Below are 20,308 nucleotides of genomic sequence, written 5' to 3'. Positions count from 1 at the left end.
TTAGCCTGAAGCCTGCTCTCCACAGCTACCACTAGGATAGCTTTCTATAAAGGTTGCCTTAAACCTTCCATCAATAAGGGTCATTTGGACTGGTGCAAGGTGCCCACTAGAATAGTGGACATCATGTGCCAGGCCAACTTCTCACAGCGACCATCTATGGTGCCACTGCTGGGGGTGCTGTGAAGGGTCAGGAATTGTCCCTGGATCACCACCATTGAACACCTTCACTTCGGGCTCTATGCTTTCCCTGTCCAGGCTTTCTGTCCACAAGGTTGTGACTTCCATGCCCCTGCTGCCTTCGATTTCTCATACTGGCTCCCATTGCACCTGCAGGCCTTGGCTAGGTGCCTGATGTGGGGATACCTCTCCAAATTAATCCAAAATGCTTTTTTCTGTTCAGGGGTCATGTTGTCTGTTGGAGAGGAAGGGCATATGTATCTGGCCAGGCTGAATTTTTCCAAGTTGTCATCACTTACATGCACGATTTACTATTAGCAGAACAAGTGGCATGTCCAGCCGAAAAACAGACATCTATGGAACGAATAATGGCCAAACGTCATAAGAAGCATGTACTTCTCCTAAAATTACAATGCAAAAGTACTTAGGCCTTGGCCTTGTAGGTATAGGAAATGGCAGTATCTGCCCTAATAAATGTATATCCAAGTACATTTATAGACAGAATCTGAACAATGATGTTGTATACACTTGGAATGGTACACATGGTCCACCTAGGTACTCCCTGGGGATTGCCAAGCAGCATGCAAGACAGTAAAATCTATGGCTAAATATCTATGTGAGATTAGTAAAGTGTAGCAAGTATACATATTGTGCCTCAGCAATGCTTCACTGTTACAGCAAATACACAAGGCCTCACACATTGCAGCATAGATTAACTTTGTGCATGGTAGTTGAAACATAGATGGAGTATGGCGAGCTACCTCCATAACAATAGACCTGTTGGACACTTCTCCAAGAATGACACATGGACATACCTGGAACACTTTAAAAAAGTTCACGGAATGAAAATCAACTAATAGCATGTGCTCTTTTACATATCCAAGAGTCTGTCCCTACATTTCTGCACGGATTGTTACCTAGATACACATCAACTCATACCTAATCCATGTGATGATTGTGTGCATGCATGCTGTAGATCCCATATATTTGAGTATATTGTGCTGTATATTGCAGGTAATTGACTGAAAAGGTTCAATGATCATCATTCCTGGGGGAGACAGTATGGGTAACGGCAGAAATAGGTGGACAGTGAAATTTGATACTAGAATTTATATAGCGCACGATTGCCCAGGAGCATCTAGGCGCTTTGCGGAGGAGAATGGCCTGTATGCAGACAACACAGTGCATATATGCCTGTGGTACTTAACACATTGGCTATATTACTCACAAAACACTACAGAGGTATGGACATGTGTATATTATTGGACACGTTACCCACTCTCCCACATTGTGTCCATGCAAGGTTGAGGCACACCTGCATATGTTATCAGGGACCGTATTTACAACTCCACAGACAAAGGCTGTATTCTTTTACCAAACAATGTTCGCCTGAAGTATTTTTATAATCCTCTAAAATTGTATAATACCTTGCGCAGATTGATTGTACTTTGAGACATGTATACAAAGAGAGGGGGGAGAAATTGATCCAATTGGATCAGCGCGGGCGTAATTACCACTCAAAGGGAGTGGAAGGTCCAGCCGCAGTCCATGCCCTGCGTAAGTAATGGTCCAAGAGAAATTTGGACAAGGCTGTTCCTAGGGAAGAAAGGGTTGTGTGGTGTGCTGGTCACTGAATAGTGGACACGTGGAAGTTTAGAAGGTATAAACCTACCACTGGGTATTCATTGTGTTGGATATGGTTGCCTCACACACCCTTGCAGGTGTCATGCTTCATCATAGGCAGTGCTCCTCGTCGGGTAGGCGGTGCAATTCCCAACGGGCTCACCTCAAAGAGGGGCTCTTTAACGGAGATCTTTTAATCCAACTGCCTATTGGTGAAGTGCGGGTATGGGGCCAGGAGGGTAGTAGACTAGGACGTGAATTAAAAGGCAGCGAAGGGTACCTAAGACTATTTTATTCGGGTGGTCCCTCGTTGCAGTTAAAAGTGAAGCTAGTCGGGCTTGCTGGAATATGATGTTCCCTAGCTCTAGACTAGACTAGGAAGTGTTAGGAAGTTGGTCGACATGTTTCTCGCCACTGCTTAATGGCTGGCGATTCTTCAGGACCTCAATGGTTTAGTCTACTAATAGTGATTACAGTATCTAATCCAAAATAAATGTATTTGCTCATTACCAATTGCGGGAAAGTAGTACCTCTGGAGCACTGTTCCTTGCCTAACCGTCAAGTTTTATATGCTTCATCAATAACCGGCGGGATGGACATCAGGGATGGTGCCTCTATGTATAAGGCTCAAACCTCCTGTGTCGTAGGCTAGTGTCCTACCCCTCTTGCCGCTGGAATCAGGCAGTACTTTGAGACAGTCATCAGATCTGCTTCTGTAAGTGTGCTCTCGCCAAAGTGTTTAATTAAACCAACTGCTTCTGTTTTGCTAAATGCCGCTTTTCTTTTGTTTTTTCAAGGAAAATTCATATATGAGCAACATTTTGGTGAGCCAGCCAGGGGACATACCTGAATGCAGCCAAAGCCAAAGGAAAGGGACCCTGCCCAGACAGATTCACATCTGCACTGCAAGGAAGGTGAGCAGACACCGCAATTGATTAGAAGTTCTGCTGAATCCGCGGGGTTCAGGCCTGTCCCTAAACCACTGTTAGAGGGTAAGGGACCTTATCTGATCCTATTTCCTCAGTATTTGGAATATGGCAAACTAGGAAAAAACGCACAAATTTAACCTGAGCGCCCACCACTGACAGAAATCTGTCACGTTACCTATTTTATTTGCCCAAACTGATTAGTCACAAGGCAAACTTGTAGGCGTTCCTACAGAGGTCACCTTTTTTTTAATTCAGCACGCTAGGACGGGGGAAAGTGGTTATCTCTTGACCCACTGGGTGTGATACAGATGGTACGCCTGTCCCCTGGGTGTGATACAGGGTTGAGGCCTCACTGCTTGGACCGCTAGGCGTGATACTGATGGTAAGCATGGGCCCTGGGCATTGTATAGGGCAGGCACCTCAATATTATTTTTTAGTCTAAAGGGTTTTCTCAGTGCTTCCGCTTTCTTAACACTGAAGGTATCTGAAAGAAATGAGAGTTGTTGCCCTTTGGGCCACTGGGCGTGACACAGATGGCATGCTAAGCATCAGGGTGTAAAACAGGGTGCAATTTGAACACTAGTGAAATATTTAATCTGGGAGATTAGGTGTAGCTTGTGTTTTGCCAAGAGGGGCCTGTGATTTTTGGAGTTATTCCTTTTCTCCATGAAACATTTTTTGTTTTCTTTGTTCTGGCACCGATATTGACACACGATCATGTTCACTTAATCTTGTGTACTGTAATTGATGCAAGGTATATTTGATGTTGTGATTATTTGATGCTGTGGCGCTGGTAAATAATTGCAACTGTATTTTGCCTTCAGCATTGTGTTTTCATCAATGTCTCAATGTTCCACATGAAGGTGTTGCTATTTTCACAATTGTAATTTCATATAATACTAAAGTCTGCTATTTTTCTGCCAAATTTCATAATGTTTTAGGAATTGCACTTCCTTCATGGTTGTGACCCTTCATATGCATTGCTATTTGTGTTTGTGAAATATTTGTATTGATGCATCTGTAAATACAGTTGAGCTCATAGTAAGTAGTTAGACTCAGCAATCCCCTTGTATAATATTTCCTCATGACCAGAATAGAACTTAAAAATAAACAAAACAAACTAGGGTGCATATGCCTCTTACAATGAGTACTCAGCATATCATGGAGTTGCCACTAATACACATGCAAACCAGGGTTCCCACACAGGTTAAAACACTTAACAAGTATTGCCATGATTGGTACACACACACTAAGGTACATGCGTTTTCCTGGCCACAGGAGGGAACCTTGGTCACCAGCATAATCGGACACACGAGGACATACATACAGACCAACTATGCAGGACAGCAAAAGGACAGGAGAGAGGCATTATTAGAGCTTGAGCAATATTTGAGGAGGGGCAGACAGTCAATGCTAGCGCACAGATAATAAGCAAAGCATCCTTACCACCCCCGCCATATGCAGGTATGGAGGTGCTCTCCCGAAGCCGGATATTCCCGCATTAGGAACAGCAACACGCCAGTTGAGGAGGCTGAAGGGTCCCCTACTGAACAGGGAACCGTTAGATCAAAGCCTGAAAGTCTAAAAGGTCAGCAGGCCTGGGCAATGCCGGCTCCAGTCCAATGCTTGAGCTCCCTGAAGTTCAAACCCACATCCATCACATTCAGCTCATCAAACCCCAGCTACACGAAGAACGAGCACTCCCAACAGGTCAGGTGAACATACCCGAGTAACAGGCATATTCATTGCAGTTTTGGACAGTGATACCACTAGCGGGGGAGAGGAAAGGGATCGCAGTGCTACGGGATCGGACAACGAGGTGGAAGCCACAGGGTTTGCTTTGGTAGTGGAAGAACCCAATAGGAAGTGAGTATGAAGGCAGTTCACACCAAAAGGAACACAGCATAGCTCAGAGATAAGACGGCAATCTAGGTGGGTTAAGTGGAAAGGCATGAACTAAGAAGGAAGACAAAGATAGCACACACCCTGGAAGCACAGCAAGAACGCAGAGCAGCATGCCCGCCACCTGAGGAGAGTGGGGGTAGCTACAGAGCACCATTCACAGAAGAGTGCAAGGAAGTACCAGAGGAGAGGCTTCCAGTTGGGATCCAAACCTCACCAAATTATCAACGCTGGACAGGGGCTGACCAGGAAATAAGTGACCAAGGTAGCCTGGTTCAAACTGAACTAAGATGTAGGAGAAGTAAGATGGCACCTTTGTGTGCACATGAGGGGAGCAGTGATGAAGACGTCCTCTGTTCCTCCCAAACATGTGGGACAGATAGACTGACCCCAATGGAGATAGTGGCCTGAGAGTAAGGCTAGATCTTCACACTGCTGTTTTGCTACCAGCTAGCCTGATGGACCGAGGGTAGGACCAGTATGACAGACCCAGGCCAGAGGTGGGATCCTTCAAACCATAGGATAAGACATTGCTGAAGAATGCAAAATGACATGGAGGGGGAGGTCCCAAGTGGAACTTCCCCTACATGCAGGATTGTCTAAGAAGATGGGAGCTCTATGTTAAGGAAAGACAAGTGGAGCTCCCCCAAGCCAAAATGTTCCAGCCATTACAGAAGGCCACATAAGGGACCATCTATGTGCCCTGGGCTCAGATGGATAAAGAAGGGCTAAGGACCAAATGGCCGCCCTTGCTGGATGGAGAGGGGAAACGGATCTCATGTTTTGAGAAGAACACCACAGGAGTAAATCTAGCGATAGACAATGCTAAAAGTCTGCTAAATAGCTTCAGGGGAGAGCAGACTAAAATGGGGTTCACCTGAGCTCTCATCCCAGCAGTCACGGTGACAAACACCAAGCATGATGGGTGTTGGGATGTACATATGCTCATGTGAGCGGTCGCGAGCTCTCAAGTATCTTGTAGCTCGTGACAAGCTCGTGCATTGGGATTGTTGTGTTGTCATTTGAATATGTAGAATGTGGGGAGTTAAGGCTGGGGGGACTGTTGTGATTATTACTGGCTTGGAATAACAGACGAGAAGATCTGAATAAACGCTTGTCTGACTTCAACTACTATCCTGCGTGATTATTGACTTCCCTACACTGGCGACGGGTGGGATTCATTACCTGCATCAGAAGGACATCAGAAGAACTAAAAAAAAATTTTTTGTTTTCTGTATATTTTATTTTTTTCTTCCCTTGCCATATTTTACTTCTGCATGAGACGGGTGAACAGCGCTGAACAACTGCTATTGATTTGGAAGCTGGTTTGGCTTTCCGAACGGCGCTGAAACATTGCTATTACCTAGGAAGCGGATTGAATTTTCCAAACAGCGTTGAGCCACTGCTGTTCTGTGGGAAGCGGATTTGAATTTATGAACAGCGCTGAACTGCGGCTATCCTTTGAGAAGCAGAATTGATTTTCATTTAAGCAGGAAAAGTGAGGAAAGATTACTTACTTTTTTGGGGGCATTATTTGAAATTGCCCACTTCGACTCACGAGCATTCTGGTGTTGCTAGCGTACGCGCGCAAGGGTTCGCGCATGAGCACAAGAAACGACGTTGATTCAACGCGTTGTTTGACGTCTATGCGCATTCAAGCAACGTTTGACGTTTGCGCGCAACTTTGGGAGCATTAGAGACGTGCAGAGACGATCCTTTCAAGTCTTGCCGATCTGGTCAGAAGTGCTCTTTCGACGTGGCAACAATTATGCTCAGAGTCACCATTTCATCACGGTTTCCATCACGCAAGCCTAAGGAATTCTATCGTTTTCAAAGGTTATCGGTGACACGCACACTACGTGTTGAGACTAAAATTTAAATAATTTTTTGTGAATTAAATTAAAAACAAAAAAAATATATATATATATATTTTTTTTCTCTCTCTTATCTTATTCTCTATTTACATTTATTTACGTGAAGTTGGTCAAATATTTCAAATAATATGTCTGGCATTGTACCTCCTCCCTCATTTTTGTCATCACCTGGTGAACCACCCATGGCTTGGGAGATTTGGGAACCTGTCTTCTTAGCCTATGTAGATGTGTTAGAAGAAGGGGAGTGTGAACCAGAAAGGAAGCTATCACTATTAAAACATTGTTTGGGTGGAATAGCTTTGAAAGAGTTCAAAACATTACCAGTACTAGTAAATCCGGGGAATATTAATGTATATGAATACGCCTCATTACAGTTAAGCTTAAGATATGGGAAGAAAAAGAATATTGTTATGGAGAGGTTTATCTTCTATTCTCGGAAGCAACGCACAGATGAACCTGTAGAGGATTTTGTCTCAGCATTAAGATCCTTAGCTGTTACATGTGATTTCGAGCACATATCCTATGAGCAAGTCTTAAGGGATCAAATTTTGATGAGGACTAATAACAAGAAAGTGCAAGAACGTCTTTGGACAACCTCTGATTTATCTCTTAATAATGCCATAGATATTGCAAAATCAATAGAACATTCAGAAAAGTTTGTCAAGGAGATTAGGGGCAATGATAAAAGTGATGTTTTTAGTGTATCTAAAGATTTTGACAAGCCTAAGAAAAGTTTTTCACAGAGAAATGAATTTCCTGTTAGAAATGATAACAAATTTAGAAATCAGAAACATGAGAGGAAAACCTCAAAACTTTTATGTTTCAGGTGTGGAAGTGATGGACACTTAGCGGATTGTAAGAATTGTCCAGCCTTAGGTAAAACATGTTCTAAATGCTATAAGAAAGGCCATTTTACGAGGTTTTGTAGGTCAGCATCGGGAAAGATGAATTGTATACATGAATGTTGTGAAGGTTATCAATTGGACGATGAAGAAACCTTTCAAGTTAATACTGTTATCAATGTTTGTGAGGATGGGGATTGTACAAAATTTCCATCTTGTATGATAACAATTGATCATGTGTGTCTGGAGATTTTCGTGGATTCATGTGCATGGTATACCATCATTTCTCTAAGTGTTTTTCGTGAAAAGTTTCCTAATAGAAAGTTATTTGACTCTGATGTTTCTCCTGGTGGTTACACAGGTCACAAGATTGACCTGATAGGTTATTTTATTGCTAATATACAATTTTCTGACCAACACACATCTGGAAAAATTTATGTGTCAAGGTCTGGGTTATCACTCTTAAGTTGGCCACACCAGCACCAATTAGGGATGAAAATTGATCCCAGAGCTAATCCTCCGGTTTATGTTGTGCAACCGTTGAATGTATCAAGTGTTGCTGGGGATAGTTCATTGCTGGTAGAAAATTTACGCCAATCTTTTCCTAATGTTTTTAGTGGAAGTTTGGGTCGTTATAAAGGGTTTGAACATGTCATCAAGTTGAATGAGAATGCCATTCCTGTTAGACATAGAGTAAGAAATGTTCCTCTATCTTATAGGGTCAAACTTAAAGAAATGCTAAATGATTTATGTACAAAAAATATAATTGAACCGATAGAATCGTCACCTTGGGTTTCCCCTATTGTAATTTCAGTTAAATCCACTGGCGAGCTTAGGCTATGCATTGACCTTCGCAGTGTCAATAGTGCCATTTGGGTGGATTCGCACCCGTTACCCAACCTTCATGAAATGGTTTCAACCTTGGCTGGTGCACAAGTTTTCTCGTGTGTAGACCTAGCCAGTGCTTATCATCAGGTGGTACTAGCTGAGGAATCTAAGAACATAACTGCATTTATCACACCTGAGGGTTTATACAGATTTTGTCGCATGCCTTTTGGGTTAGCGAGCGCAGCTCCAGTATTCCAGAGGCTCATGAAAGAAACTTGGAGGGTCTAAGTGGCGCTGTAGCATTTCAAGATGACATTTTGGTGCATGGAAAGGATGACATAGAACATGACAATAATTTGAGGTGTGTGATCGCTGCCTTAGCAGAGAAAGGTCTTACATTACGTCTTGACAAATGCAAATTTAAGCAAAAAGAAGTGGAATACCTAGGCCATACTATTAGTGGGATGGGAATCAAACCCAAGAAAAATCATGTCAAAAGTATCACGAATGCTCCCGTGCCCACATCAAAAGAACAACTAGTGGCCTTTCTAGGTCTCATCGAATTTTATGCTAAATTTATTCCGAATTTTTCAGTTAAAGTTGACCCTTTCAGGTGTTTATTGAAGAAAAATGCCAAGTTCGTTTGGACAGATGAAATGACGGATGCTTTTCAGTCTTTGAAAATGTTTGTTGTGAATGCTCCGTGTCTCAAACCTTTTGTGGTTGGTGTGAAGTGTATTATAATGGTTGATGCAAGTTCTTCAGGTCTAGGTGGAGTACTTTTACAGAAGGATAGTGAGAGAGAATGGGTTGTTGCATATGCGTCGAGAGCCTTGAGAGATGCTGAAAAGAATTACTCTGTCATAGAAAGAGAATTGCTGGCTTGTGTTTGGGGAGCTGAACATTTTAGACCTTTCCTATGGGGTACAAGATTTTTGATAAAGACTGATCATAAGCCCTTAGTGTATCTCATGGCTCCAGGTGGTGGAAGAACTATGTCGGCGCGTCTTGCAAGGTTAGCTTCAAGATTGCAATCTTTCCAGTGCAGTATTGAGTACGTTCAGGGTAAAGCGAATGTACATGCCGATTGCATGTCAAGATTGATTTCTGACACAAATTCTCCTGAAGTGATTAATGAAGATGAGTGTGAGGTTGCTTTCACTTTTCAGGATGTCAATTTGGTGTGTGGTGAACGGTTTGCCTTGCAGGAGGATGTTTGGATGGAAGAGATGAGTAAAGATTTGGAATTGTGTAGTGTTAAAAACTATCTTGTACATGGTTGGCCAGAACAGAGGAAATTATCTGGAAATATGATGGGTTTTTTTAAAGTTCAGGAAGAGCTTGCCGTGGAGAGTGATGTAATTCTTCGTGGTGACAAGATTATTCCTCCTTTTTCTATTAGGAACACTTTACTTGAGATTGCCCATGAGGGTCACTTGGGGATATCTTTCACCAGAAGACGTTTAAAAGAATCGTTCTGGTGGCCAGGGATTGACTCTTGTGTGGACCATTTTGTGCGTTCATGTTCTTTTTGCTCTAACAGTGACAAAACAGCGGTTGCTTTTCTTCCAGAGCCCTGTCCCATTGACTTACCTTCGGGTCCTTGGTGGAAGTTGGGGATAGACATCATTGGCCCGTTCAGTTGTTTGCCTAGACAGGAAGCTTTTGGTATTGTCCTTATTGACTATTATTCCAAATGGCCAGAGGTCAAGATGGTTAAAGAGGTTACTTCTCATCAGGTGATAGAGTTTTTGGATGAAATTTTCTGCAGAGAGGGCATTCCTCAGGAAGTTGTAACTGATAATGGCCCGCAGTTCGTGAGCAAGGAAATAGAACAGTTTTTTTGTCAAATGTGGGATTATTCATAGAAGGATTGCAGTTTTCCATCCTGAAGCAAATGGCCAGGTTGAACGATTCAACCGTGTGATCAAAGAGGCCATCCAACTTTCTATCAAAGGTAAACTGAATTGGAGAGTGGCATTACAATCCATGTTGTTAGCTTACAGGACCTCACCTAACTCAGTAACATTGGTCACTCCTTTTGAGCTTTTAAGAGGAAGGAAACCTAGTACAAGGCTGGTTCCTTGGTGGTTGAAAAAGAACTTAGCTGGTTTTGAAAATTGTTTGAAAGTAGATTTTGATGCTGTTCAGCACAGAGTTCAGTTGTACAAGGATAAGATGAAATATAACATGATTAAGAGGATTGGTTCTACGTCCAGTCGTTCTATTAAGGTGGGTGATTTTGTTCGCATTAAAAGGAAAGAGGGTGTGAGTAAAGGTTTTCCTGTTTGGTCAAGTCCAAGGAAAGTTATTGAAGTCTTTAGGAATGCGGTCAGGATTGATGGGGGTTCTGTGTGGAATTTGAGCAGAGTTTCTTTGTTTAATGGGACTAGTCAATCGGTGGATGATTTTGACAGCAATGTTTTTCTGGATGTTGGGGAACAGAGAGAGAATGGGGAATGTACACATGCTGAAAGTAACTTGGACAATACTAGAGCTATACGTTCTCATCGTTTACCTGTTAGGTTTAATGATTTTGTGATGAACTAAGGAACATAAATTTTTTTTTTTTGTTTTGTTGTTTTTTTTTTAAAGGGGGGAAGGTGTGTTGGGATGTACATATGCTCATGTGAGCGGTCGCGAGCTCTCAAGTATCTTGTAGCTCGTGACAAGCTCGTGCATTGGGATTGTTGTGTTGTCATTTGAATATGTAGAATGTGGGGAGTTAAGGCTGGGGGGACTGTTGTGATTATTACTGGCTTGGAATAACAGACGAGAAGATCTGAATAAACGCTTGTCTGACTTCAACTACTATCCTGCGTGATTATTGACTTCCCTACAATGGGACCATTTTTAATTCATACAGGCACCAAAATGGATGGCCCTGAGGAAAATGTTCCCAGACTGCCCTGATGTAGGAGGGTTAATGGCGGAAACCATGAAACCTGGGGAGACAATAAACGAGTTTCTGGTCAGAATGAGGGAACGATGGGGATAAGAGACCTGACGGTCATGGACTGACATGGGTCCACAAGTTGCATTTATATATGATATTCTCAAAAAAGGGCTGCCCACCGAGATACAAAGTGGTTCGGACAGTATAGTGGGGTGAGACACCAAACCCCAGCAGGAGATACAAGCTCACATATTTCACCATTACAAAAAGAAACCAGAATAGGACAGGAAGAAACAGGAACAAACCCAGAGAGCCAACACTAAGTTGGTCCAACAGAAGTTGAAAAATACTGCCCTTGAGGGGGCTGTATTGGCTGCAAGCATACAAACGGCACCAGTCTTGAAGGGGGCTCCATCAAAAAACACGCGATAGTTTCAACCTAATTATAATGGCAGAAGTCTGGGATGTTGGCAGCAGCCATACCGTTGAGAATGGTACTATAGTCACAGAATCGGCCACAAGGCTGGCCAATGCTGGCTATAAAGCATACCACGAACAGAGGTTGACAAGTCTGGGTCAGTCTTTGCAAATACTCCATCTATAAAGCTGTGGAAAAGATAACACGCTCTCACAGGAATGGTTCAGATTTTGGAGGTTTATTTCCAGGAAAGAAGAGACAGCTTAACAACCACTAGGACTGGCAAGAAGCTCAGTCAGACTTCAACTAATTCCCCAGGAACACAGAGTCATAGAACCCATAATAACATTCTACATTCTAATATGTACAACATAATGAGAATTTTGCGTAGGTATCAAGGACCCCCTGAAAAATGATTCTAGTAATTCCTAAGTCAGGGAACAAACAGCATGTGAAAGATAACAACCTAGGCAATTAAATCTAACTTGTCATATATAGTAACAGAGAGGAAAGAAACTAATCATAATATGAATTCTACTGTTTATTCACATATTCAATTAGAAAATACATGTTTACATTAAAAAATTGATTCTCAAGTACAATCTATCAAATCACATCAGTAATGATCAATTCAGCACTACAAACTTATATAAAAACAAATTAGCTAAAAGTTTAAAAGTGGCACAAATATATCTCGACGCGCGTTTCGGCGACCAGCGCCTTCTTCTGGAGTAGCCACGTATTACTAAATCGCTGAATATATGGCTTGGAACAGCAAAGGGGCCCGCAGTCTTTTGATCAAAGAGGAATAAGCAGATGCTTCATATTTGTTGGTTCGATTCTAGAATATCACAATTTCATAGATATCGGACTTTTTTCTTGTTAACTGCAGAAGACGATATATTCAGCGAAAACAGATCTTTGTGCTTAATGAAGCGGTGTCACAATGACTTTAATTTCAAATATCGGAGCTTTGCCAATAATGGTGGCGCTCAAGTATGTGCTTCAACGGTTCCTGTCTAAAAACACTGGAGCATAAGGCTAATGCTGCGTGGCAACTGATGTGATTGCACAGATAGCGATATGATTAAAATACACGAATCTAAGCTTTATCCAATATACGAATCACCTCCTGGTTGATGAATAAAAGAATTGAGCACTGCGTTACAATACGTAAGCGAAAAATCCTCCGGATATGAGGTTAGTTTTCAAATATATACCGCTATTAACTTATGCGGCTAAAGCAAACCAGAGGGGGTATGATGAGAATACCACACACCTCCCCCTTTTAAAAAAAAAAACAAAGAAGAAAAACACCAACAAAATCAAAAAAAAAAGAACTGTAAATCTAACATAATCTTTCATTTTCACAGGAGCAGGTTTAACACGTACACTCCTCCTTACATCATTTTCCAATTTGTCATAATGCATTACGGACTCCAAAGATCTCTGTACAGAATCTGCAAAACACTGTTCAATAACAGGAGAATCATTATTGTTAACATTGTCTGTATCAACACAGGAACCATTAACTACTTCTGTATTGATACTAGTATTAACAGGAATATGTTGAGTATTTCCCAAAGAATCAAAATTATCCATGAAATTTTGAACATCATCCCCATCAAAAACATGAGGTTCCAACGTTTTGGAATTGAACATTGACTTGTCAGACCTGACAATAGACACACGTCTAAAATTCCAAATCTTGCCACCCTGAACTCTAACAGCTTTACTGAATACTTCTATTACCTTCAGTGGATCCGACCATTTAGACCATCTGTTAGAAGTTGAACCACCCAATTTCACACGAACAAAATCACCAATCCGAACTTTATGACTAAAAAACCTCTGTTTATTAGGTATCGTACACATTTTATCCTGATACTTCTTAACACGTTCCCTTACCTTATTAAAATCCAAATTAGACATGTCTGATTCATTTGATTTCATCCACCATGGCAATAATTTTTAACCTGCTCTCCTACCCCTTACCAGCTCAAAAGGAGAACAACCCGTGAAAGAATTTGGAGAAGTGCGATAAGTTAATAAAGTGGCACGTAATGCCTTCTTCCAATCCAAACCGCTCTTCACAGCCAGCTGAATAGCTTCTTTAATAACCCTATTAAAGCGCTCAACTTGACCATTGGATTGTGGGTTGTAATTTGAAACTCTCTTGTGGATAATACCTTGCTCTTTAAAGAACAATTCAATTTCCCTGCTAATGAATTGTGTACCATTGTCTGAAATTATATCAGAAGGTAAACCTTCCTGACTAAATACATAGGGGCCGATTCACAGAACTAACTTAAGACAAAATCCTAAACTTACTACTTTTGGTATTCACAGAAGTTAGGATTTTGTCTTAAGACAAACTTAAGACAGACTTAAGAAAAACTTAAGACAAAATCCTAACTTAAGTCTGTCTTAAGACAAACTTAAGACAAAATCCTAACTTCTGTGAATACCAAAAGTAGTAAGTTTAGGATTTTGTCTTAAATTAGTTCTGTGAATCGGGCCCATTGTTAAGAAAATCTATCATCTGAAGAGAAGTAATTTTTTCTACAATTTTAATTTCAGGCCATTTTGAGAAATAGTCAATTAGAACCAAACCGTAAACTTCTTTTGAATTAGAAATTCTTAAAGGTCCAATTATATCAATTCCTAATTTCCTTCATGGACCTTGAGCACATTCAATTGGAGAAACTGGTTTAACCGATTTGTCACTCTTTGACCATGGAACACATTCCCTGACCCATCTATCAACCATAGTATCAATGCAAGGCCACCAATAAAATTCATGTAAACGCCTCTTAGTAGTAGTATATGTCCCTCATGTGCAATCTTAATAAGATCTTTCCTAACATTGAACGGAGGAACAATTTTGTCCCCTCTAGGAACAATGTTATTAGAACACATCAGTTCATTCCTGAGTTAAAAAAATGAACTAATGTCACCAGTTAGTTTCCTCTCCTCTGGCCAGCCATTTTTTACATAATTCATAACCGAACACAAGATAGCATCATCATACATAGCTCTATTCCAAATTTCTTCTAAAATCACCTCAGCTTCAGGTCCATTAATGTCCTGCATGGTATATGCTACATCACATTCATCAACAAATTCATCATCATATTGAGGCAACGACAATCTGGACATACAATCTGCGTGTACATTTAGTCTACCAGGAATATACTCTACAGTACACTGATATTCTTGTAGTTTAGCTGCTAATCTAGCCAATCTAGCAGTAAGAACCCCACCACCACCTGCAGCTAACATGTTCACCAAAGGTTTATGGTCGGTCCTGAGCAAAAATGTTGTGCCCCACAAAAACTGACGAAAATGTTGAGCAGCCCAAGTACATGCTGGTAACTCTTTTTCAATCGTAGAATAGTTATATTCAGCACCTCGTAATGTTCTAGATGCACAGGACACAATATTTTCTTCTCCAGCACTTTTTTGTAAGAGTATAGCCCCTAAACCAGTATTACTAGCATCTACAGCTACAACACACTCTTTCCCAATAGTAAAAGGTTTCAAAATTGGAGCAGAACAAATTTCTTATTTTTAACTCATCAAATTGCATCTGTTGCTCATTACCCCACAAGAATTTAGCATTTTTTTAAGTAACAATCGTAATGAAGAAACTTTAGATGCATAGTTTTGAACACATTTACTGAAATATTCTGTCAAAACTAAAAAAGAAAACAATTGTTCTTTATTAATCGGAGGAGGTGCTTTAGAAATACTTGAGATGTGATCAAATTTTGGTTTAATACCTTCCTTAGAGATTTCATGCCCCAAGTATTCGACTTTCTCTAGTCTATATTTACATTTTGAAAATTTAAGTGTTAAACCTTTCAATTGTATACTGTTCAAAACTGCTTTCAAATTGTTATCATGTTCTGCAACATCATTTCCATAAACTAAAATATCATCTTGAAAGGCAATAGCCCCATTACAACCCTCAAGCATTTCTCTCATTAACCGTTGAAAAACAGATGCAGCACTGGCAAGACCAAATGGCATTCGCAAATAGCGATACATGCCTTCAGGTGTCACAAAAGCTGTCAAGTTCTTGGATTCATCCTCTAACACAACCTGGTGATAGGCACTTGCGAGGTCTAAAGTAGAGAAAACACTAGCTCCTGAAAGAGTGGAAATTAATTCATTATTTTTTGGTAAAGGGTGCTTGTCAGTCCAAATCTCCTTATTCAAACTGCGAAGGTCCACACATAAGCAGAGTTCGCCGTTGCTTTCAAGTGAAAGAACAATTAGAGAAACCCAAGGTGAAGATTCAATAGGCTCAATGATGTTAGACTTCACTAGATCATTAAGAATATATTTTAATTTGTCACGATATGCTAAAGGCACATTCCTAACCCTATGCCTGACAGGTATGGCGTTATCTTTGAGTACAATTTTGTGTTTGAACTGAGTATATTTTCCCAATTTTTCTCCAAAAACTTTTGGAAATATTTCCTTAAAGCCAGAAATAAAATCTTCATTAATTGAAGATACAATGTAAACTGGTGATGAAGCATTAGGATCTAATTTCATTCCCATTTCTTTTTGATGAGGCCATCCCAAAATGGACTCTCCCTTTTGAGCTATGTATACCTTTGCTCTTGTAGATCTACCTTTAAAGTTGAGCTCAGCCAAAAAGAAACCTTACAAATTAATTTTATGCCCAGAGTAGCTACCAGGTTTAATATCAGGGCTTAAATATTCCCTATTTGCCCACAATTGCTCAAACAGGTCTTTGCCAATTATAGAATACCAGGCACAAGAATCCATCATCATGGAAACTTCTTTACCGTCAATATTACCAATACATGAAGGAAAACCTTCACAGTTGTTTGATGAAACACATGAGATACAATTGAATTCACTAAATTCTTCAGTTATCCCCTCATCATCTAAAGCAATACAATTAACTTTTTGAGGAGAACGGCACATTTTCCCAAAATGTGCACTCTTCTTGCATTTTACGCAAATCTTGTTTAAGGCTGGACAATTCTTAAAATTTCCAACATGGTCAAAACTTCCACACCTATAGCAAATTATAAATGTACGTCTGTTACCCATCTTATTATCACTGATGACCCCATCTTTTTTGTTAGGATACATCGTTTTCTTTTGAACAATTTGACTTTTAACAACTGAAACCTCAGGTACAGACTCTTGTATTTTAACTGATTGGCTTTGACCTCTAATTTCACTTACAAACTTCTCAGATTGTTCAATTCCTTTTGCAATGTTAACTACCGCTTTAAGAGAAGTTTCAGTTCCTAACCATAACCTTTCTTGAATCTTCTTACTTTTAGTTTTCATCATTATTTGATCCCTTAAAACATGTTCATAGTTAATGGTATCAAATGCACAGGACCCAGCCAGAGCACGCAAAGCTGATATATAATTCTCAATTGATTCATTATCCCTTTGTGCTCTTGAATAAAATTTGAATCGTTTAATCACTGTATTAATTTTCTTACCAAATCTAATACTAAGCTGTTTTATTGCAATGTCAAAAACATCAGATTCATCAGAATCTTCCAAAGGAGGTAATTCTGATAACTCTTTGATACCTTGACCCCCTAAAGATAAGCGTAATAAATCAAGCTTTCTTTTAGAAGAACATCCATCTTCTTCTAATACATCAACATATGCTAAAAAATAGGATACCATAAGTCCCATTCCATTTTTTGTTCTCCTGCTGTTGGTAAAAAATGAGGTGGAATCATTATATTAGACATGTTGACTGTTGAAAATATATATAAATATAGAAACAATAGATAGTTATCTAAATTCACAAAAAACAAAACATAGAATTAGGAGTAAGTAATTAAAATGTCAGTCTTATCAAAGAAAATGCACATTAATATTATTGCCGTAACTGTTTTAAAATACCACAAATAGCGTGTTGTAGTCCAAATACACAAACTAGCATATGTATCGCTGCTGTCAATAAGGAAATATGCTGTGCCAAATCTTCTCAGAGCATACGCTTAACGCTGTATCAATTCTTCTCAAAGCGTACGAAATAGCGTGTGCATCGCTGTTAATTAAGAGATGATGCACAATGACACACTTCTGAAGAACGACCCAATCCAAAATGGCCGCAAACGTGAAATCACGTGACAACGTCACTCCCAGGGTACACTCTGCTCCCACAAACCTCAGAGAGTCGACACAATCCAAAGAATGAAGTGCGCAGCTAAGAGACAAGAAACAGGAGCGCTCGTGAAGAGACTAACGTTCCGTGAGTTGCCGTTGGGCAGTGACAAATGCTCCTTAGTAAAATGTGATTTTTAAGATGTAATTAAAGTAAAATGTTGGCCAAAAAAGACACAGCAAGACACAAGAGAACTGCCGCAGGTGCTATCAAGTGCACAACAATTAACTGCTGCAGTAGCGATCAAGACTATGGACGAAATTCCTTTAAAATTGTTATAAACTTTTATAAAACAGAGTAAAATACCCCTCAGCCGCTGGTGCAATCAAGGCACAATAAATAAAACAGCCGCTGGTGCTTTCATGCAGAGATTCAGGTACATTTAAAACAGTACCTTAGTTTTCACGAAGTGAACGCTGTCTTCAAACTTCTAGGAATAATACTCCCACTGTCGCCAATATGTGGAAAAGATAACACGCTCTCACAGGAATGGTTCAGATTCTGAAGGTTTATTTCCAGGAAAGAAGAGACAGCTTAACAACCACTAGGACTGGCAAGAAGCTCAGTCAGACTTCAACTGATTCCCCAGGAACACAGAGTCATAGAACCCATAATAACATTCTACATTCTAATATGTACAACATAATGAGAATACCACAAAAGCCAAGCCCAGGGAGACCAGAATAAACCCTACACACAGCCCCAGAGAAGTCAGTCAGCTACTGCGCCACTGTAACCGGGATCAGGTAGTTAGGCAAACGTGTGGCAACAACAGACAGGAAACCCAGTGTAGCAGGGACTGGGTCCTCAATGGCAGTAGGGAGGGGTACCTGTTTGGGAAGGCAACACTTTTACACAAACACAGAACCCAAATGTGCAGTAAGTCAAAATCCCCAATGTGAAGTATCCATGTAATGCCCACTTCAATAATTTGCTGTACCAAAACTCAAAGAAGGACCAATGAGACAACATTAGGGATTCAAGCCTTTACTTGCGTTTGGAAATTCAGAGCTGCTGGATGTATTTTGCTGATCGGGTAGCTTCAGTAGAGTCCACCATCCACGGTGCTTGTGGAAGCCTTGGCCCCACTCTGCTCCTAATCCCCCAGGGCATGCTGGCTTGTCACACCCCAGGGGGAGGGCTGTTGATTGGGTAGAGTGGTTCCCCATTCAATCCTTAGAAGCAGGCGCCGGATCCCCACATCCACAAGTCAGTTGGGATGGGTTCCAATTACCAAATAAAAACAACCCCATTCTTGCGCTTGCAGCCTGGGACCAAAATTCCTTCATGGCATGAAGTTCCTATAGCTCCCCAAAAAGCAAGCAGCCACCTGCCAATAGATGCCCCCTTTAAGTTCCAAAACGAAGCTGTCCTCCAGTACTGGGAGCCAGGTTTTCCGTATGCTAACAGTAGGTAAGACCCCATATCCTCCACTGAACAAGATCTGACAGCTTGCAAAGTGCTGCACAGCGCCGAGTCAGTCGGGATAGGAGGCCCTCTCAGATAACCAACTGTCCCCAGTCCAGCACCTTCATTGGACAAATTTCAATGATTTCTACAACATTGTTTCTCTCCCTTCTCCCTCAAAGTTTTCCAAGTGTCCAAAACCTGATGTGTGCTGCCAGTTGAATTAAAAGACATAGTCCGAGGGAGAGGAGGGTCCTGGGGAAAAGGGAATCCATAAGTTCATCACAGCTCCGTGAGAAATCCATACTCAAGAACGTGCTTACCCTTATATCAGGCCTAGCAATCAGCCGAATACATGGGAAAAAACCTTTACAACAAGGTTTTTACCACATTGTGCCCTAACACGCTTTTTTTGGACACACGTTTTCACCACATGTATGGTTTTGCAACGCTTGCCTTTACCACACGTTTAAGGTAAGGTTGGGGGGCATGGGGTCTTCCCCACAAATACTTTGTTGATACATACCTATATATATATATATATATATATATATATATATGTATATATATATTACCTACTGGCGGTCGCCAGTAGGTAGTTATAGTTAGGACCTAGTTTCCATAGGAAATCCTCAACATTCTATTTGAATTAACTTTGGCCCTGGTGGATGAATCTTTGCGAATTTCTCAAAGAAGATGGCTCGGTCCGCTGCGCTCCTTCCCTGAAAGTTTGGGGGGGATTGGTGAAGTGGGGGCTGAGATAAAAGGGGGTCCCAAAACGTGTTTTCTCCATGTTATTTTCCATAGGACCTTTAGACACGGCTACAGGTCGAACGGGTGAATGGATTTATAAGAGATTTGGCAAAACTGTAGAGTCCGGCTCGCAGATTACGCTTTTTTTGGAATGGTGTAAATCCGTTCAGTAGTTGATGAGAAAATTAAAGTTAAAGTCAATTATATATCTGTAAGCGCGGACGGGTGCGCGCACTCAAGCGGCTGCGCGCGAGCGGAATTTTTTTGTTGCTGCGTGACGTCTGTTAACGTTCGATTCGAAGGAAATCAGGAAGTGTTGACCGCCATTTTGTCACTGCGAGTAAATATATTGTCATTTCAAAGCGTTGGAACATGGAAAGGGGAGAAGGTAGAGATTGTTTTGCTGCGTAGGTTCTCTCAGGGTGTGCAGTAAGGCCCTTAAACGCGAAAATATATATATATTATTTTTTTTTAAAGTTGC

The sequence above is a fragment of the Lissotriton helveticus genome, chromosome 4_1, assembly GCF_964261635.1.
Source record: "Lissotriton helveticus chromosome 4_1, aLisHel1.1, whole genome shotgun sequence".
Lineage (NCBI taxonomy): Eukaryota > Metazoa > Chordata > Amphibia > Caudata > Salamandridae > Lissotriton > Lissotriton helveticus.
Note: the sequence above shows the minus strand (reverse complement) of the source record.